The sequence below is a fragment of the Perca flavescens genome, chromosome 24 (genome assembly GCF_004354835.1).
Source record: "Perca flavescens isolate YP-PL-M2 chromosome 24, PFLA_1.0, whole genome shotgun sequence".
NCBI lineage: Eukaryota > Metazoa > Chordata > Actinopteri > Perciformes > Percidae > Perca > Perca flavescens.
Window position 1 is genome coordinate 547,404 of NC_041354.1, and position 22,429 is coordinate 569,832.

The following is a 22,429-nucleotide window of genomic DNA, read 5'->3' on the forward strand; positions in this document are numbered from 1 at the left end:
TCTGCGTGCGTACTGAGCGTGTGCGTGTGTGTGTGTGTGTGTGTCTGTGTGTGTGTGTATGTGTCTCTGTGTGTGTGTGTCTGCGTCTGTCTGTGTCATTGAGTTTTGTGTGTGTGTGTGTGTGTGTCTGTGTGTGTGAGTGTGTCTCTGTGTGTGTGTGTGTGTGTCTGTGTGTGTGTGTCTGTCTGTGTGTGTGTGTGTGTGTGTGTGTGTGTCTGTCTGTTTGTGTGTGTGTCTGTCTGTGTCTGTGTCTGTGTGTGTGTGTGTGTGTGTGTGTCTGTCTGTCTGTGTGTGTGTGTGTGTCTGTCTGTCTGTCTGTGTGTGTGTGTGTGTGTGTGTGTGTGTGTATGTGTGTGTCTGTCTGTCTGTGTGTGTGTGTGTGTGTGTGTGTCTGTCTGTCTGTCTGTCTGTGTGTGTGTGTGTCTCTGTTCTAGTGTTTCCAACATTTCATACCCAGATATGGAGATAATAACGCTCCAAAACCACCAATTTCTGAACTATTTAGACTTTTTTTCAACAATATTACATCTTTATTTCGGTGTAATATTCTCCCAGGTCTCAGGTGCTTGCTGATTGGTCGACTAACCTCTCGGTTTGGTCTCAGGTACGTGCTGATTTAGAGGTGTAGTCTACGTGATACGCAGGTGTACGGAGTATACAGAGTATACAGAGTATACAGGTATACAGAGTATACAGAGTATACAGTACCCACTAGGAAAGGTCCAGGATTTCAGTAAACTTACTCACCAAAACACAAGGATACCGTTACGTAACGATGAACGTTTGGTGAGAGAACTTTCGGTTACACTTGACTTGAAGGTATCTACATGAGAGTGACATGACAGTCTTGTATTGATATCAGATTAGACTTCATAACGTGGTTGAGTGCAGAGGTAATGCACATTAATGACAGTAGGATGGCAGATATCAGACTCACTGTCATGTAGAGACCTTCAGGTCAAGTCTTACGAACTTTCACACTTAACGTTCATAAAGTTACCCCGTCTGTGTTGCGAGTCTCCTGGAACAACAACACTGTTGACATTATAAATGAACTAATGTGAATCACTAAAGTAGTTTGATACACAGCATGAAACTAAAGCAGATTTAAACTCCACTCTGTCAGTGTTTCTGTAAGCCGGCCCCTGAAGCTGTACTGCAGCTTAGGATGACTCTGCAGCAGACGTTAACGTTACAGAAGCTACAGGAAGTGAGCCAGACGAGGCGGATGCTTTACACGGTAACGTTACAAACACCCAATGGGGTTGTTGCTCTGGGACGGGCGAGTCTAGCGTCACCGTGTCCACGTTCGGACACAACGTTCAAATCAAAATATAAATATAAAAGATCTATTAATGTTTTCAGTTAATTTAATAGTGTAAAACTAAAGTGTAGCTTCCTACCTTTCTAACGGTGTGTATAGTTGTAACTGTTTATTTAGTTTTTACTTTACAAGAGCCGGCTAAAGTAGGCTATCTCCGGTGAGTTAGCCGTGCCCAGAGTGATAGAGTAAGACAGTGGCGACACACTCATTGGACTCCGTTGTACCTTTGTCCCGCCTACTTCCGGGGTATGCAGCCTCGCGTAGTTCCAAACAATCCCTTCACGGCGTCGGACATCATTCACTTTCATTGCTGGCCGTCGAGTAACTTCTGAGGTAAGTTGATTAAATAGCTACCTCTTTTGAATTGTCAACTGTCTATATTTTATCAGAGGCCCTTTATGATGCATATACTGATCTTTATTTGTATGTGTGCACAGCGTGATTATATATATTTTTATCTTGGTAGCCGACCGATTACCTGCTAGTTTGTTAGCTCGTTTGTTAGCTCGTTTGTTAGCTTGACTTCGCCAGCTGTGAAGGTATCGTTACACCAACAATTACGAAGTTCAGTAGTGAATCTCTGACAACTTTTATTTAGTTAGTTATTGATGTTGGATTACTAGGATCATGAAGGTTGATTAAGGACGGGTTTTATTTAGGTTTTATCTACTGAACCTGATGGTGTTAGCTAGTCAGCTGAGTACTGTGTGTAGAAATAAGGTTGCGTTTGTTTAATTATACCCTTGAAAGGGCTGTTGGATTTCATGTATGAATAGAAGTTATTCCACACACAAAATGTCAGTAAGTGACATATGACAATGACATAATTTTAAATATGAAAAAGTATTAAGGCAAATTTCACAGTTGTGTTTTTTTTTTTGACTGTTGATTTATTTAATGTTTTCCACTGTTTTTGTAAGTTCAATAATTGCAAAATCTTTCCAGAAGTCAACAAGTTATCGTGTTAAATTATTGTGATTTCAATATTGACCGAAATAATTATGATCATATTTCTTTCCATATTCCAGCAGCCCTACTGGTGGTGGCTGCTGAAATAAGAGGAGACTGGAGGCTGCGGACGGTGTGCCGGGGGGGGAGAGGCCAAATACATCCATGGCAACCAGTAAGGTGTTTGGCAGTGGACTGGCAGTGGACTAGATGTTAGGACCTTATGTGAGGAAGTCTGCTGTGTTGAAATTGCCTTCTTAGTCTGACTCTTGCTGCCAAGGTACCCCTTATCACGGCTGTTTACCCTGATTTGCTTTTTTTGATAACTCTGCAAACCCTTGGTGTTCTCTCAATGAGCTTCATGAGGTAGTCACCTGAAATGGTTTTACCTTCACAGGTGTGCTTTGTCAGGGTTCATTAGTGGAAGTTGTTCCGTTATTAATAAAAAAGCAAAGGGTGGCTACTTTGAAGAATCTAAAATATAAGACATGTTTTCAGTTATTTCACACTTTTTTGTTAAGTACATAATTCCATATGTGTTCATTCATAGTTTTGATGCCTTCAGTGAGAATCTACAATGTAAATAGTCATGAAAATAAAAAGGAAACACATTGAATGAGAAGGTGTGTCCAAACTTTTGGCCTGTACTGTGTGTGTGTGTATATATGTATGTATATATATATATATATATATATATATATATATATATATATATATATATATATATAATGTCTGTAAGGTTTGACTGGTGAACTCCAGCTGTGGTTAGTTTAGTTTAAGAGCAGAAAGCTGCAGAGAAACCAACTCAACTGGACTTTTTTGACGTGATTATTGTTAATGTCTTATAGATCCTTTATTTTTTACGATAAACACATTGGACCAGCACCGTTTAGCAGTTTTTTGTTTCTCTGTCTGTACTGCGCGAGTGGCGGAGTTTAAAATATACTTTAATTTAAAATGTTTCAACATCCTCTGGCACTGTTAAAATTTCCATTTGTTACAGAGAAAGTTAAACATAATAACTGTTTGAACTAAATGCGGATCCATGTTTTGTGTGTGTGTGTGTGTGTCTCTCTCTCTCTCTCTTTTTTGCTCTGAAATTCAAAGAGGCTTTATTATTATTTATTATTTTATATTATTATTAGCATATAGAACTACAGCAGCTGATGATGCATTCAAATGACAGTGAAGGGACAAGAAGAGCCAGTGACATACTGTTTAATGATGTATTTCCTCTGCAGATGAGAGGCTGAGTTCAGCAGCATGGATCAGTGTGAGGACAGAGGAACCTCTCTGACAAACTGGGGACTTTGGCTTAGTTGGATTGTTCTTTATTTTGGTATTTCTCTCTAAATAACAAATGACAACATTACCAATAATCAGTAACATTATAAATCATCATGTTGTTGTTTGTTAACAGTTAAAATAACTTTTAATTGAAGTTTAATTTCCTGTTCATCACTGCTGGTTGTTATGAAGAGTTACTGCTCCTCTGATCTCTGTTGTCACAGTGTTTCTGGTTCTACAGGATTCTTTCTGTCTCCTCCTCCTCCTGATGAAGCCATGTGTGTGTGTCTCTATGTATGTGTGTGTGTGTCTCTATGTATGTGTGTGTGTGTGTCTCTGTGTGTGTACATGTGTGCCTGTGTGTGTGTGTGTGTCTCTATGTATGTGTGTGTGTCTCTCTATGTATGTGTGTGTGGGAGTGTCTCTGAGTGTGTGTCGGTGTGTGAGGGAGGGGGGAGACCACGGTGTAGAGGGGGAGGAGGGGGAGACCACGATGTCACAATCTTGATAAATGTGTAGCCATCTTAAATAGTTGTGTTAGGAATATGAATAGTATTTATGAGAGTCTGTTAGTCTGAAACAACTATGTGAATTCATTGGAAAGTTATTATGAAAATAAATTATTTTGTCATCTTAATTGCCCAATCTGAATAGTATTTCAATGTATGTTTATTTTTCCCATATCACATGACCTCTGACCATGTGACATGATGAAAACAGATGAGGGTCATGGGTCTAATACACCTGAGGAAGGCCAACATGTGGGCCCCGATGTTGTGGGCCATAGTTTTTATAGAATAACAACCTTTTCTTGAAGGACGAACCCTAAACTCCCTCTGATCAAATATTTTCACCTCAGTCTTCCATAAACCCTAGAACAAACACTGACAGGACAGAAACATGAGATTGATTCCCAGTCTTGGCTCCATTAGTCCAAATGTCATTTTATTGTGAAAATCTGCTCCTGTTGCAGCCCTTCCTGTCTGCTTCCTGACATGTGGAGCTGTGACTCATTCCAGGAACAGCTCACCTGTGTCTACCTGTCTGGGCGTTTTCTCTTGTTTCCTGTTTAAAGTTTCCAGAGTTTGTGACGCAGTTTTCTCTCTCCGTGTGGAGCTCCAGCTGAAGGTAATTTAACTCTAATGTCTGTAATGTTTATATATACAGTATGTATATGTATATAATGTGTGTAAGGTTTGACTGGTGAACTCCAGCTGTGTTTAGTTTAAGAGCAGAAAGCTGCAGAGAAACCAACTCAACTGGACTTGTGGTTAATTAAATCTGGTGTCTTCACAAAGATCCTCCGCCATGTTGTGGGGAGGGGGGGGGGGGGGAGAGTTTAAAATAAACTCTAATTTAAACTCTTTAAACATCATATGACCCCATTTTATGTGTGATCCCTATGTATGACAAACTGGGCGCAGCAGCATGCTAAGACTTCTGGGTAATGTAGTACAACAAACCATAATCAACACACCACCATTTAAATTCTGTTTTGTTTTAGAGAAAGTTGAACATAATGAAAAGTGTTTGAACTCTTTTCTAAAGGTGGTAAGAAAAAGGTGTGTGTGTGTGTGTGTGTGTGTGTGTTAGTGCTGCACAATATTTTGTTTCGTCTACATCGCGATGTGCGCAACAGTCACATTGCAGGATGTTGCGATGTTGACGCTAACACTTTTTTGCTGCTTGATAGAAAAGTAAACTTTCACCGTTCTCCTTTTACATGAAGACAGGTGGTCATGTGACGTAACGTTAGTCCGACGGGCGTTTATTGTTATGGAGGTGAGGCTGCCGCTGCCACGGACACAGTGATGCTAATACTTTTCCATGGGTAGTCAGTGTTTTATCTACGCTGCAAAGACAAACTAAATCACCTGATAATAGGGCTGAAACGATTCCTCGAATAATTTGATTATTACTGTCACACAGACGCTGCTCAGTCTGCTGCTGGTGAACATGCTAGAGCGTAAACAGCGAGGGGCTGAGAGAAGAGACAGGCTGGAGAAAACCACAGAAAGTGTCCAACGTTTGGAATCAGTTTAAACGTAATTAAAACTCAAACTCTGTACAGTGTGTCTACTGCAAAATCAAACTAGCTTAGCACGATAATAGCACGACGTCAGTGTTTTAGCATCTCAACAGAAAACATGGAGTCTAACTTAATCATCCATTCCACGAAGAGGACCCAACGATGAAACTACACCAAACACAACAACTACCATAAACAAAGACAAGAAAATATGTAGTGGTGACCACGATGTGATCTAAAGAGCTGACGCGTTGACTCTCGCTCTCTATCTCTCTATCTCTCTATCTCTCTCTCTATCTCTTCCTCTCTCTCTCTCTCTCGCCTCTCTCTCTCTCTCTCTCTCTCTCTCTCTCTCTCTCGATCTCTTTATCGCTCTCTCGCTCTCTCGCTCTCTCGCTCTCTCTCTCTCTCTCTCTCGATCTCTTTATCTCTCTCTCTCTCTCTTTCTCTCTCTCTATCTCTCTCACTTTCTCTCGCTCTCTCTCTCTCTATCTCTTTCTATCTCTCTCTCTCTCTCTCTCTCATTCTCTCTCTATCTCTCTCTCTCGCTCTCTCTCTCTCTTGCTCTCTCTCTCTCTCACTCTCGCTCTCTCTATCTCTCTCTCTCTCTTCCTCTCTCGCTCTCTCTCTCGCTCTCGCTCTCTCTTCCTCTCTCGCTCTCTCTCGCTCTCTCGCTCTCTCTCTATCTCTCGCTCTCTCTCTCTCTCTATCTCTCGCTCTCTCTCTCGCTCTCTCGCTCTCTCTCGCTCTCGCTCTCGCTCTCGCTCTCTCTCTCTCTATCTCACTCTCTCTCTCGCTCTCGCTCTCTCTCTCGCTCTCGCTCTCTCTCTAGAATAGATAGCATAAGTGTAACAGAGCTGTGTGACATTATAATCAAATATATAAATGAAAATAGGTTGGCCTTAGCTAATATTTATATGGAAACACTGTATATACAGATCAGTCAGGTTGAAACTTGGAGTTCTGAAAGTTAAGTTGCACAACTTAATGTAATGTTTGTGTAGGTTTAATGTATGCCTTAGTTTGAGGTTGATATCATTTGAAAAGCAATCTTTAAAAACAATGTAATATGCCACTAATCTACAACAGCAGTCTGTTTCTGATATAACGTCATTTACACTGATTGAAGTGCTCTTGGATACACAGTTTGTTGCAAGAGTGTGACATGCAGGCTCTGTATGCACAGCAAACCACCAATCATGATCAATTTAAATCAATTTATCAAACAACCAAAGCAGGCCCCGCTAGTCGACCACAACCTGACATTTAGAGGAAGCAACATGCATGCATTATTACTATCATTCACTTTAGCCTGGATTGATATTCTATGAATACAGTGGTGTCATGTCAGTCAACCAGTGTATTTCTTCCTAATGTCCCTCTCCAAAATCACTTCAGAAGAGTAATCGCAGCGCTTGCTTGTTTTGTTTTTTGTAAAGAATTAAAGTTCAACAAAGACTGGTTCACATAAGAAAATTTTCATTTTCATTTTTATTTTCTTTGTAGATGCATAAAGCCCCTACAAAATCACCCCAGTAGTTGAGAATAATTTAGTATTTCTAAATAGGGCTATTTATGTCCTCTTGTAAAAATTAGTCTTTTTTTTTTTTTTATATCGCAAAAAACAAAATATTGCAATGTAAACTTTTTCCGATATTGTGCAGGCCTAGTGTGTGTGTGTGTGTGTGTGTGTGTGTGTGTGTGTTTAACCATCATTTTGTTGCAGAGAATGACATTTTTACTTCCCGTGGCCAATCAGTGAAAAGCATTATTAACCTCTACAGACAGTTCTTCTTGTTGCATTCACGGGATAAAGGAAGAACAAACACACACTGACAACAACAACCAGAGTTACACAGAGAGAAGAAACAAAGCTCTTATTGTGAAAATTTCTCCTGCTGTCAGAAAACAAACTGTCATCTTCACCAGAGTAAAGTCAGACACAACAGGACTCTACTGTTTCCTCTGGGACCTTTCAGAGTAAAATGTAGTGACCTAAATGCCTCTGTTACTGTTGTAGTGATGTGTGGAGGAGGATGCACAGGACAGAAAGGTGAGACAGATTGTCATAATGGAGTCTTGTCTCCATTAGAGGACAGAAAGATGACATTAGTCCTGGAGTCTTGTCTCCATTAGAGGACAGAAAGATGACATTAGTCCTGGAGTCTGTCTCCATTAGAGGACAGAAAGATGACATTAGTACTGGAGTCTTGTCTCCATTAGAGGACAGAAAGATGACATTAGTCCTGGAGTCTGTCTCCATTAGAGGACAGAAAGATGACATTAGTACTGGAGTTTTGTCTCCATTAGAGGACAGAAAGATGACATTAGTCCTGGAGTCTTGTCTCCATTAGAGGACAGAAAGATGACATTAGTCCTGGAGTCTTGTCTCCATTAGAGGACAGAAAGATGACATTAGTCCTGGAGTGTTGTCTCCATTAGAGGACAGAAAGATGACATTAATCCTGCAGTCTTGTCGCCATTAGAGGACAGAAAGATGACATTAGTCCTGGAGTCTTGTCTCCATTAGAGGACAGAAAGATGACATTAGTCCTGGAGTCTTGTCTCCATTAGAGGACAGAAAGATGACATTAGTCCTGCAGTCTTGTCTCCATTAGAGGACAGAAAGATGACATTAGTCCTGGAGTCTTGTCTCCATTAGAGGACAGAAAGATGACATTAGTCCTGGAGTCTTGTCTCCATTAGAGGACAGAAAGATGACATTAGTCCTGGAGTCTTGTCTCCATTAGAGGACAGAAAGATGACATTAGTCCTGGAGTCTTGTCTCCATTAGAGGACAGAAAGATGACATGAGTCCTGGAGTCTTGTCTCCATTAGAGGACAGAAAGATGACATTAGTCCTGCAGTCTCGTCTCCATTAGAGGACAGAAAGATGACATTAGTCCTGGAGTCTCGTCTCCATTAGAGGACAGAAAGATGACATTAGTCCTGGAGTCTCCTCTCCATTAGAGGACAGAAAGATGACATTAGTCCTGGAGTCTCGTCTCCATTAGAGGACAGAAAGATGACATTAGTCCTGGAGTCTCGTCTCCATTAGAGGACAGAAAGATGACATTAATCCTGCAGTCTCGTCTCCATTAGAGGACAGAAAGATGACATTAGTCCTGGAGTCTTGTCTCCATTAGAGGACAGAAAGATGACATTAGTCCTGCAGTCTTGTCTCCATTAGAGGACAGAAAGATGACATTAGTCCTGGAGTCTTGTCTCCATTAGAGGACAGAAAGATGACATTAGTCCTGGAGTCTTGTCTCCATTAGAGGACAGAAAGATGACATTAGTCCTGGAGTCTTGTCTCCATTAGAGGACAGAAAGATGACATTAGTCCTGGAGTCTTGTCTCCATTAGAGGACAGAAAGATGACATTAGTCCTGGAGTCTTGTCTCCATTAGAGGACAGAAAGATGACATTAGTCCTGGAGTCTTTCCAGTGTCCCTGTTCTCCCAGAAAGAGAATGAATGACAGAGCAGGATGAGCAGAGAGCAGAAATCATTCAGTGAAGAGCTTCAGACTTTATTTTCTGCTTGATAGCTTCTAGTTTCTCCAGCAGCTTCTGGTTCTGGAGATTAAAAAGTGGTCTTCCTCTCTTTCTAAGAGGACCCATCAGAGACCAGACCCTGCTGAACCTGGACTTGGACCCAGCTGTGTGTTTATGAAGAGTGACCGGTCCATGGAGACACCACTACTTTAAAGAAGGAGGTGACCTGTAAGGGACAGGCCAACTAAAATGGAGGAGAGAAGGAAGAGGCTAATACAGAAGGAAAGGGAGGAACATATTAAAATAAAGAGCCGAAGACTGAGGTGAGTTGTTGTGAAACCTCCAACAAACCAGAAGTAGTGTTGTCTCATTGGGTGTGTGGTCTTCTTGTAGAGGGTCATCCAGGTGAACTCTTGGATATCTATGGCCCTGTTTTCACCTGGTATTAAAATCTGATCTGAGGGATCAGATCACAAGTGGAAAGCTTTAGGTAGAGGTGTGAATCATTGAGATCTGACCAATCAGAGCACATGCTGAGGTAAAGGTGTCACGATTTCAATTCTAAATCAAAATCAAAATTCAGTCACAATCTTGAATATTGAATAAAAAAATGGAATCGTCGATATTGCCACGTCCCCATGTTACGTCTGATCGGCTTGTCAAGCGGAAAAAAACACACGTGTTGAAGTGCTGCGAGTCAGTCGACCTCCCGTAACTCAGAAGTTACCATGGCAACTGCAGACCCATCGCCAGAACATGAGCCCCCTCTTTCACTCAAGTGTGTGGAAGTATTTTGGAGTAATGTTGACAACCTTTGCGTTTATGACAGAAAGCAACAGTTTGCAAGCACTGCTATGTGTGTGTACCATACTCGTGTGTTTACCGTTGCACGTTAGCCTAGCACCTAGCGGATTTTCCTTCTGGTTACAGCTTCATCCCAACAAAACCGTACGGTTGAGTTTCAGCCTGCGTGCACGTTTTACCGCCTAAACACAGCAGCTGATATGCTAAGCTGCTGTTCTGGCTCGATGGTGTTTTAACCCCAAACTTAGCCTTCAAGGCAGCGCTGCGAACATCATCTTCAACCATAACCATTGCCTAATCCTAGTGCCTTCCAGGCAGCACTGCCTGGAAGACAACATTGGGGGCTTCAAACACCAAATTGTGTGGTGCGAAGCGATCTCAAGATTGTCGGTAAACATTTTTTTTTTACTTTATTGACAAATTGTCAAGTTTCCAGTTGACTGAAGATATGGAATTGTTACATTATGTTGGTAATGTTTTAAATTTGAATTTGTAATGTGGTACATTGCGAACAAAGGTCAGATATTATATAATATACAAGTCTAGTCCAAAAATAGCATAGCAACCTGTGCTTTAAAAATAAAAAAGAGTAAAAATCAAGAATCGAATCGTGACCTTCGAATCTAAAATGTAATCAAATCGAGGATTTGGAGAATCGGGACACCCCTATTCTGAGGTGGTCTGACCCTTCTCGTATATCCCCGTCTGTCTGCTGCTCTGTGCCCCGCTGTTACCTGGGAAACGCACCCACCGGTGTACAATCAACTTTATTATTAGTTTCATAAAAACATCCCCAAATTCACCAGAATGTATTACTGTCAACTTTCCTTTTTTATGTCTCCTTTTGGTATTTGTTAGTCTCTCATTGTCAGATCACCACAAGTAAGCAGCAACCTGAGGTGGTATAAATGGTTTCATTTACTTTATAACATCAGCAACAAAACATTTGTTACAAAACATTTTGTCTATATCCAGAACTTTCATTTCTGGGATTGCTCCATTGCTGCTGGATGTCCCCCATCTTTGGCCAGATGTCCCCCATCTTTGGCCAGATGTCTGTCCCCTTCCTCTGTCTCTGTGTTGAGGTTCTAAGCTCTGGTGGATTTGTGAAGACTATGGTTAACTGTCTGTCTGTCTGTCTGTGTAACTGCTCATCAGATCTCTGTAGGGTAAATCCAGACAGCTAGCTTCCTTCCTGAGACTATTTAGCAGAGGCACCGTGGCTCTGTCCGGAGCTTAGCCCCGCCCACGATGATTGTGATTGGTTTAGAGAAATGCCAATAAACCAGAGCAGGTTTTAGTCCCATCCAGGAATGCTGTGTGGACTAGTCAGACCTTCCTCCACAGAGCTGTGGAGGAGGGTCTGGCTATAAGAGACTACTGAACATGACCCTCAATAAATGTGTTTTTCTATCAGTACCCATCAGAGACCAGACCTTGCTGGACCTGAACGTGAAACTGATCCTGAACCTAAAACTAAACCTGATCCTGAACCCAGCTGTGTGTCCTTTAAGAGCGACTGGTCACGTGATCTCTCTGTTAACTTTAAAGGAGAGCAACCTTCTACTGAAAAGAGGTAAGCTGTTAATATGATAATATTACTAATTCACGTTAAATCTTTTATGTATCCAGAGAAGTTTTTTGAGTTTATTTTCAGCATCTTTCTTCTTCACATCCATTTATATTCTCAAATCTGAAAGTGGTCCAGTCAAACATGTTCATCTCTTGACTTTAGGTAAATATTTGATCTGGTTCGGTCCAATATATTCTCTGGTGTTTTAGCTTTTTAACCCAGTGTTTTGTATAGTTTATTGAACTTCTTGGTGTCTTGTTTTAATTACCGCTTGTCTTTCCAGCAGTTTTTGTGTCTTAAAAAGTGAATTTCTATCTCTGTTGGCTTACTCTCTGTGTAACAGGATCCATCAAAGACCAGATTCTGCTGAACCTGAACCCAGCTGTGTGTCCTTTAAGAGTGACTGGGCAAATGATCTCTTTATTGACTTTAAAGGTCTACAACCCTCTTCTGAAAAGAGGTAAGCTGTTAATGGTATAATATTGCTGATTCATGTTTCAACTTTTATGTATCCAGAGAATTTTTGAAATTTATGTTCAGCATCTTTCTTCTTCACATATATTTATATTCTCACATCTGAAAGCTGTCCAGTAAGACCAGTTTTCAACTGTAGATCTGAATTTAATATTGCACCTGGTTTTGTCCAATATTATCTGGTGTTTTTTGTCCAATATTATCCGGAGTTTTTAGGTTAATGACCAGATTTTATTTCCCACACGTCTCCTGACACATTGGTCAAAATGAAAAATTCTTCCCAAATGTTGGATCTGGGTTTGCCAGATGGATGTCAGATCAGAAGTCAATAAGGGGAAGCAAAAAAAAAGGGAACCACCATCCAACAGTATCCTCAGTCCAGGTCACCAGTTCTCCCTGACTACAAACAGGCCATCTTAGCTCTGCTTCACCCCTTGTTTACTTCTTAGTTCTTTCTGTTGATTCACAGTGAGATCGGCAGTACCACCAACAATTTAATGTCAGGGAAAATCATCTGATTCAATGTTGTAATCAACACTTTAAGTCAAATGACCTTAACCTTGTGTTTGTCTCTGTGTGGACAGACATGATGTGAGCTAATTCTTCCTGATTCGTCCACAGAGTGGACCAGGAGAGCTCAGAGGTTCCCAGTGGTCAGTCTGCCCAGCTGCATCAAACACACCTGGACTCCATTTTTATGGTCTGTACATGTACAACAACTACTTTTACATCTATGCTATTTACAATTGTCTCCATGCTGCACTTTTCAGACCAGTGGAATGTCAGTCTGTCCAACAAGTATCTGATGTTTGCTTCCATGATTTAAGTTTGATTGTGTCATTCATATAATCTTCTGTTACAGCTGCTGGAGGAGAACATCGTAACTTTTGTGAAGAACGAGCTGAAGAAGATGCAGAAGGTTCTGAGTCCAGATTACCCAGAATGCCTAGAGAGTCAGAGGGAGGATGAGGATGAAGAGCAGAGGAGCAGAGAAGCATTTCTGAAGATCACACTGCACTTCCTGAGGAGAATGAAGCAGGACGAGCTGGCTGACCGTCTGCAGAGCAGTAAGAAGATTTCTCTAAAGATTTAACTTGCTGGACTAATGGGACATTTACTAATGTTCTAATCTTTACAAAATTAATGAATGATCTTTTTGTTATGTATTCATTCAGGAAGTCCATCAGGAGCTTGTAAACGTAAACTCAAATGTAACCTAAACAAGAAGTTCCAGTGTGTGTTTGAGGGGATTGCTAAAGCAGGAAACCAAACCCTTCTGAATCAGATGTTCACAGAGATCTACATAACAAAGGGAGGGACTGCAGAGGTCAATGATGAACATGAGGTCAGACAGATTGAAACAGCATCCAGGAAACCAGACAGAGCAGAAACAACAATCAGACATGAAGACATCTTTAAAACCCCACCTGGAAGAGATGAACCAATCAGAACAGTGATGACAAAGGGAGTGGCTGGCATCGGGAAAACAGTCTTAACACAGAAGTTCACTCTGGACTGGGCTGAAGGCAAAGCCAACCAGGACATCCAGTTCACATTTCCATTCACCTTCAGAGAGCTGAATGTGCTGAAAGAGGAAAAGTACAGCTTGGTGGAACTTGTTCATTTATTCTTTAGTGAAACCAAAGAAGCAGGAATCTGCAGGTTTGAAGAGTTCCCGGTTGCGTTTATCTTTGACGGTCTGGATGAGTGTCGACTTCGTCTGGACTTCCGCAACACTGAGATCCTGACTGATGTTACAAAGTCCACCTCATTGGGTGTGCTGCTGACAAACCTCATTCGGGGGAATCTGCTTCCCTCTGCTCGCCTCTGGATAACCACACGACCTGCAGCAGCCAATCAGATCCCTCCTGGGTGTGTTGACATGGTAACAGAGGTCAGAGGGTTCACTGACCCACAGAAGGAGGAGTACTTCAGGAAGAGATTCAGAGATGAGGAGCAAGCCAACAGAATCATCCCCCACATCAAGAGATCACAAAGCCTCCATATCATGTGTCACCTCCCAGTCTTCTGCTGGATCACTGCTACAGTTCTGGAGGACATGTTGAAGACCAGAGAGGAAGGAGACCTGCCCAAGACCCTGACTGAGATGTACATCCACTTTCTGGTGGTTCAGTCCAAAGTGAAGAACATCAAGTATGATGGAGGAGCTGAGACAGATCCACACTGGAGTGACAAGAACAGGAAGATGATCGAGTCTCTGGGAAAACTGGCTTTTGAGCAGCTGCAGAAAGGCAACCTGATCTTCTATGAATCAGACCTGACAGAGTGTGGCATCGATATCACAGCAGCCTCAGTGTACTCAGGAGTGTTCACACAGATCTTTAAAGAGGAGAGAGGACTGTACCAGGACAAGGTGTTCAGCTTCATCCATCTGAGTGTTCAGGAGTTTCTGGCTGCTCTTCATGTCCATCTGACATTCACCAACTCTGGAGTCAACCTGCTGTCAGGAAAACAAACCACATCAACACAGATCTACCAGGGACATACAATCCATAAACCTGCAGGGACACGTTTCTACCAGAGTGCTGTGGACAAGACCAATTCTGGAGTCAACCTGCTGTCAGCAGAACAAACAACATCAACACAGTTCTACCATAGTGCTGTGGACAAGACAAACTCTGGAGTCAACCTGCTGTCAGCAGAACAAACATCAACACAGTTCTACCAGAGTGCTGTGGACAAGGCCTTACAGAGTCCAAATGGACACCTGGACTTGTTCCTCCGATTCCTCCTGGGTCTTTCACTGCAGACCAATCAGAATCTCCTACGAGGCCTGATGACACAGACAGGAAGTAGCTCAGAGGCCAATCAGGAAACAGTCAAGTATATCAAGAAGAAGATCAATGGGGAGGAGAAGATGGATGGGAAGGAGAAGGAGAAGATCAGTGAGAATCTGTCTGCAGAGAGAAGCATCAATCTGTTCCACTGCCTGAATGAACTGAATGATCATTCTCTAGTGAATGAGATCCAGTGGTACCTGAGATCAGGAAGTCTCTCCACAGATAAACTGTCTCCTGCTCAGTGGTCAGCTCTGGTCTTCATCTTACTGTCATCAGAAGAAGATCTGGACGTGTTTGACCTGAAGAAATACTCTGCTTCAGAGGAAGCTCTTCTGAGGCTGCTGCCAGTGGTCAAAGCCTCCAACAAAGCTCTGTAAGTGATGTATTTATCAATAAATACTCTGATATCTTTCAACAGAAGTTAAATATAAATAACTTGTTTCCTTCCTGTTGTCTATTAGTTTTGATGAATGCTTGGAAGAGGATGAGTAGTGAATCATTGGATGAAATTAAATTTTTACAAACCTGTGGAGTTAACTGTTATGCGACTAGTTTGGATTACATCAGCTGTTGGAAAAGTTAGCTTAAGATGACTGGCTGACTAACGTTTAACAGGGAGGGACTACAAATCGTCTCTGTTGCTTTTATTTATTTTGAGAGCGAATTTCCCCACAATATGAATAGTTTTGATTAACTTTTATTTAGTTAGAAACCATTGTTGTATAATCGCCTTATTACACGAGAGGGTTAGATTTAACATCATCATATTATCACTTAAGTCATGCTTACGAACCTCGGCGCAAGCACCTCGGTCCTAGCCACGTCACAAAATTATTATGTCGTGAAGCACGAAGAATGTACTATGGCTGAGATTGAGAACCTCATTTAAAAAAAAAATCTTATGTGAATATGAATACTGGATGTTTTTTTACTTCTCATTCAGTCACAATGATTAGTTATCATGTTTCCAACTTGTTTAGAAAATGGATTTTATATTGGCTATCACCAAAAGTTCAGACTGTACATTTAAACTCAAATGTTATGTCTTCTTCATTTCTGTCCCAATCAAGCTCTTTAAGTGTGATTTATTCATCAATAAATACTCTATCTTTAATAACTTCTTTCCTTCCTGTTGTCTCTCCAGACTGAGTGGCTGTAATCTATCAGAGAGAAGCTGTGAAGCTCTGTCCTCAGTTCTCAGCTCCCAGTCCTCTAGTCTGAGAGAGCTGGACCTGAGTAACAACAACCTGCAGGATTCAGGAGTGAAGCTGATCTCTGATGGACTAAAGAGTCCACACTGCTCATTGGAGACTCTCAGGTCAGGAATCATTAACCTATTCCACTGATGACCATTCAAACTCTGATTAACATTAGTTGATTAAACAGCTAACCTGTAGCTTCTGCTGATACGATTAACTTCGATAGTAGTTATTAGACTCAGAGAATTACTTTACATGAGGGTGTTTTATAATTTGCTTTTTGTTGAATAATTAAATACCACAGATGATTTTAAAGATTTATTCTATATCTGGACCAAATTGTACCTGGATACCAAACAAACGTAAAACAAACCCATGGCTCCATGTGTTGACAGAGGGTTCATGTGTGTTGTTCTGTGTGTTTGCAGTCTGTCGGGCTGTCTGATCTCAGAGGAAGGCTGTTCTTCTCTGGTCTCAGCTCTGAGCTCCAACCCCTCCCATCTGAGAGAGCTGGACCTGACCTACAATCATCCAGGAGACTCCGGAGTGAAGCTACTGTCAGCGGGACTGAAAGATCCTCTCTGGAGACTGGACACTCTCAGGTATAAACACTGATGAACAAAAAGGAGATATTTATGTAGGAAGTTTTAAAGGAGAAGATCTCCAGGAACTAAAATGATAACTTCCTATCTGCCAGAGTTTGTCGTATATGACAATAAATAGCTAAAAACAGCATCTTCGAATCATATTTTTAATAATTTTACAGCAATAAGAGGTAGAGACTTACTGTCTTTTCCAGCTAAAAGCTAACACTCTGGCCGTCACAGGGGTGTCTTTGGGGTCTTTGTAGCCCATACAGGAGGTTTTCTTTCCTGCCTGGAACTTGTGCCTTTTTTCGGGGTCTTTGAGCAATAAATCCAATCTCTTACTTCCAAGATTGATCCACTTTATGTCCATAATTTATGAATTTTCGGCAGTCGATCGCCACTAGTTCTGATGCTAACCATCCATTTTGTTTCCCATGATGCTTTGGGAGACGCTTGTTTTTTTCTTGTAAACCAATGAAAGGCAGGTCCATCACACATTAGGCCCATATAAGGCCCTCAATACGTCATCTAAGGGACAACAAAGATTGTTAATTGTGAAGAGAGATCACTCTCAAAGTCAGAATAGTAAGATGTGACCAAAGATCGTCTATTACTGTTCTACAGAGTAGAATGACACCATCATTTTGCACTGGATGACTCCAAATATATAGGACAACTGTTTAAGACAACACAAATGCTTCTGTAGTTTTGCTGTGTGTGTGACATTGACATTATTATTTTGAGTATTGAGTATAATGTAAATATTTTGTCAACTGCATGTTATGTTTATTTTTTCACTGCTTAACTCCCAAGATATATGATAAGTGGTTTAGACAGGAGATAGGCTTTTATTGCTGTGTGTGTGATATCAATACATATCTGTGAGATTCAATTTCAGTTTTTTTAATTTATTTTCTTTATGGTCCCACAACCTTGTTTTTAAATTTAAGTGACCTCACTGCAGGACAAATTTTCTAATAGCCCAGTTTGTCCTGAAAAAACTGATGTTTATACAGTACAGGCCAAAAGTTTGGACACACCTTCTCATTCAATGAGTTTCCTTTATTTTCATGACTATTTACATTGTAGATTCTCACTGAAGGCATCAAAACTATGAATGAACACATTTGGAATTATGTACTTAACAAAAAAGTGTGAAATAACTGAAAACATGTCTTATATTTTAGATTCCTCAAAGTCAGGTTCAGCTCCTCTCTTATAGCAGTGATATCTCTGCTCATGACCTGTCTGTCCTGTTGTATCTCTTATAGCAGTGAGGTCTCTGCCCATGACCTGTCTGTCTGCTGTATCTCCTCTCTTATAGCAGTGAGATCTATGTCCATGGCCTGTCTGTCTGCTGTATCTCCTCTTACAGCAGTGAGATCTCTGTCCATGGCCTGTCTGTCCTGCTGTATACTCTCTTATAGCAGTGAGATCTCTGTCCATGACCTGTCTGTCTGCTGTATCTTCTCTCTTACAGCAGTGAGATCTCTGTCCATGACCTGTCTGTCCTGCTGTATCTCCTCTTATAGCAGTGAGATCTGCTGTAGTTCCTGGACCTCTCCTCTTAGCTCCTGTATGGAGGCCTTCATCTTGTTCCTCACCTGGCTGATCTGGTCCCTTAGTTGCTGTGTTGATTCCGTGGTCTGTTTAGAGAGCAGTAGCTCCTTCAGCTCCACCAGCTCTACTTCTTGCAGAGACAGACTCTCTCTCATCTGGGACACTCTGCTGTCCAGTTGACTGCTGAGCCCTGGATGGTCTCCTAAAGGCTGATCCTCTTCCAGCTCTTCCCCTGGTAGCTGCTCTGTGGGGATGATGTTACTCTTCTCCTCACTGCTGATCTTCTTCTGTCTGTTTCTTAGTCTCTGCCAGAGCTCTGATGGTATTGAAGTCCTCCTGGACAGAGCTGAAACCACCCTCATTGCCTTGGAACATGATGGTCCCATTGTGGTAGACATTGACAGTGAGAGGTGGGCTGTCCTTGTCTTCATCTTTGATGACTGTCTGTCTCCCACTGCATATGCCTCTCTTCTTATGGTGGTCATAGTGGGCACATATAGCTTTATGCCACTCATCGGTCTGTGTACATTACATTACATGTCATTTAGCTGACGCTTTTATCCAAAGCGACTTACAATTAAGTGCTTACAACTGTGAAGGTTCAAACTCCAGACAACAAGTAGTAAGTGCAAATACATTAGCAAACCAAAGCTACAAAGAGACATTTTTTTTTGTTTATTTTGTTTATCCGAGGTGTAGTCAGAAGAGATGTGTTTTTAGCCTTCGGTGGAAGATGTGTAGCCATCCTAATGTTGATGGGAAGCTCGTTCCACCATTTGGGGGCCAGGACAGTGAACAGTCTGGATTTCGTTGAGTGATTAGTTCTCCCTCGCTGTGAGGGGGCAGCCAGCAGTTTGGCTGATGCAGAGTGGGGGGGTTGGGGTATAGGGTTGGACCATGTCCTGGATGTAAGCTGGGGCTGATCAGTTCATGACACTGTATGTAAGTACCAGTGTCTTAAATAGGTTACTAATTCCTCCTGTGTGATATATGTCTGCAGTCAGAGCCTCTGGGTTTTCTCTGAGTTGTTTGTGTTTGTAAGCTTTCTTGGCCTGTGTACTTTTGATTTCTTTTGGATAACCAATCACAAGGAGGCAGGGCTGTCTCCCGGGAGATCCCAACATTGGTTCAGTTCCTAACTGACGCTCTGCAGCCGCTCTGCTGCTATTTAGCACGCTATATTAAGTTAGCACAGGCTAGTATTGGTTTCTTGAGGTACAAATTACAAATTAAACTTTTGTGGATATGAAGGAATCTTACCGTTCTCTATACTAAAGCTTCTCTTGAGTCTGAAGGAGACAGTGCTAGCCCTGGTTTTATAGCCATGATCCAGGTTCTCTACAGTGACATCGCGAGTGTACTTAAGATAAATGGCGGGCTGGGTGCTCCCTTCAACATCAAGAGGGGGGTGAGGCAGGGCTGCTCTCTCTCAGGAATGTTATTTTCATTATCCTTCGAGCCTCTGCTCCACAAATTAAGGAGCAAGATGAATGGTGTGTGTTTCCCTCAATGTCCTATCTCTTAAGTTTTCTGTTTATGGAGATGATTTAATTGTTTTGATAAACTCACAAAGAGATATTGATGTTTTAAAAGATATTCTTAAAGATTTTGGTTTTATTTCATCTGCAAGAGTGAACTGGGGGAAGAGTGAGGCTGTGATGGTGGGGGAGAGTTTGGGGGATCGGCTCAGGCTGCCAGGTGCTTTAGTCTGGAAAAAGGGAGGACTGAAGTACCTCGGAGTTTTCTTGGGGGATAGGGACTATGTTCAAAAGAATGTTTTGGAGTCTGTTAAAGGTCGGCTCAATAGATGGAAGTGGCTACTGCCAAAGATGTCCTTCCGAGGCCGCGTCCTTGTTTTGAATAATTTGGTCTCATCTTCCTTGTGGCATCGAATGGCCTGCATTGACCCCCCCGGCCTCTCTCCTGTCCCAGGTACAGAGGCTTTTGGTGGGGTTTTTTTTGGGATCGGATGCACTGGGTCCCACAGAGTGTCCTGTTTCTCCCTAAAGAGGAGGGAGGGCAAGGACTGGTACATCTGGCAAGCAGAGGTGCTGCATCCGCCTCCAGTTTTTGCCGAGGATGCTCACTGGAATTATAGACGTTTTGTGGAGGCCTTTATCCCGCTGTATTCTGCAGCGTTTTAAAGGACTCGGCCTGGATTTTAATTTGTTTTTAATGGACACTAACAACGTGAGCACATTGTCTCTGCCAGGTTTTTATAGAAGTTTTTATTGTATGGAACCTGCTGAGGAGACAGAGAGCGGAGCAGGCAGTTTCTCTGCACTGGCTCCTGCAGGAACCTGTGCTGTTTGGGATGGTGCTGGACTATCCTGGCTGGGGAGGAGCATCTCTGTCCAGGGTGCTGAGAACTGCCAGGATTTCTACTCTGGATCAGGTGGTGGAGTTGGCTGGGCCTCGGCTGGATGACCCCGTCCATCTGGCTGCTCGACTTGGTCTCAGGTCGGTCCGGGTCACAGGGCAGCTTTTGGAGTACTGGAGACACAAGCTGACTGGACATGACTGGTCCCTCCTAGACTCCTTTAGTAATGGGTCACTGCTGCCAAACGAGAATGACCTGTATCCTTCCCTGGTTTTGTTCCCAGATTATAAATCCTGTGGAGGCCCTCTGTTAGAGCCGGTGTGTGCTGTCTCTTTGGAGAATGCATCAGGAAAAGGTTTTTATGGTCTTATGGTGAAGACATTGAATAAGACCAAGCTGAATGGACGGACTGACACTCCATGGAGGAGTCATCTTGGTCTGAATACAAGTTTTAGACCTGCATGGAGGGCTCTCTATAAACCTCCACTGTCTAAAAGACATGCCGACTTGCAGTGGAGGATTCTTCATGGGATTCTCGCGGTGAACTCTTTTGTGTCCATTTAATATTCTGCTGTTGAGGACAAATGTCCATTTTGTGGACTGAGAGAGACAATATTTCACTGTTTTTCTGAGTGTCAGCGTCTTTCTACTGTGATTTTGTTTTTACAAACTGTTTTTACCAAATGTGGAGAAGCTTTCAGCAAACAGGTTTTTATCTGTGGTTTGCATTACAGTCACCATCACAAGCACAAGTGTCAGGTTCTGAATTTAGTTTTGGGTCAGGCCAAGATGGCGATGTATGTGAGCCGGAGGAGGAAGGTGGAGGATGATGTAAATGTTGAAGCTCTCCTTGTGTGTGTAAATGCAATTAAATCCAGACTGCTGGTGGATTTTAGCTTTTATAAAGCTGCTGGAGACCTGAACTTGTTCCAGCAGGTCTGGGGGTTTAACCAGGTTCTCTGTTCCGTCTCCGCAGAGAAACTGACATTTGGAGATGTGCTCATGTAGTTTATTTATTTTGAACATGTGTTCTGATGTAATTTATTGAGGCTTGAAATAGGCAAATAAAGCTGTTTTCAAAAATCAAAAAATCTCTCTCCCTCCCTCCCTCCCTCCCTCTCTCTCTGTCTCTCCCTCCCTCCCTCTCTCTCTTTCCCTCTCTCTCTTTCCCTCTCTCTCTCTCTCTCTCTCTCTCTCCCTCTCTCTCTCCTCCCTCCCTCCCCCTCTCTCTCCCTCCCTCTTTCCCTCTCTTTCTTTTTCTCTCTCTCTCTCTCTCTCTCCCTCCTTCTGTCTCTCTCTCCCTCCCTTGCTCTCTCTCTCCCTCCGTCTCTCTCTCTCCGTCTCTCTCTCTCTCTCCGTCTCTCTCTCTCCCTCCGTCTCTCCCTCTCCCCCTCCCTCCATCCCTCCCTCCATCCCTCTCCCTCCCTCCCTCTCTCTCTGTTTCTCCCTCCCTCTCTCCCCCTCCCTCCCTCCCTCTCTGTCTCTCTCTCTCCCTCCCTCACTCTCTCTCCCTCCCTTTCTTCGTCTCTCTCCTCCCTCCCTATCTCCGTCTCCCTCTCTCCCTCCCTTCCTCCCTCCCTCTCTCCCTCCCTCTCTCCGTCTCTCTCTCTCCCTCCCTCTCTCCCTCCCTCTCTCCGTCTCTCTCCCTCTCTCTATTTCTGTCTCTCTCTCCGTCCCTCTCTCTCTCTCTCTCTCTCTCTCTCTCTCTCTCTCTCTCTCTCTCTCCGTCTCTCTCTCTCTCTCTCTCTCTCCCTCCGTCTCCCTCTCCCCTCCCTCCATCCCTCTCCCCTCGCTCCATCCCTCTCCCTCCCTCCCTCTCTCTCGGTTTCTCCCTCCCTCCCTCTCCCTCCCTCCCTCTCTGTCTCTCTCTCTCCCTCCCTCCCTCTCTCTCCCTCCCTCTCTTCGTCTCTCTCCCTCCCTCTCTCCCTCCCTATCTCCGTCTCCCTCTCTCCCTCCCTTCCTCCCTCTCTCCCTCCCTTCCTCCCTCTCTCCCTCCCTTCCTCCCTCTCTCCCTCCCTCTCTCTCCT

General features: G+C 42.8%; 1 protein-coding gene and 1 long non-coding RNA gene across 2 annotated transcripts in view; one reads left to right on the plus strand and one right to left on the minus strand.

The window, feature by feature from the left end:
• LOC114551242 (NLR family CARD domain-containing protein 3) overlaps positions 1-22,429 on the minus strand; it is a 314,459-nt gene that overhangs the window by 239,366 nt on the left and 52,664 nt on the right. The window lies entirely within an intron of this gene.
• LOC114551288 (uncharacterized) lies at positions 1,602-3,591 on the plus strand. The gene is made up of 3 exons (XR_003691887.1): positions 1,602-1,657; positions 2,353-2,497; positions 3,514-3,591. It is a non-coding gene; the product is annotated as an uncharacterized LOC114551288 (long non-coding RNA).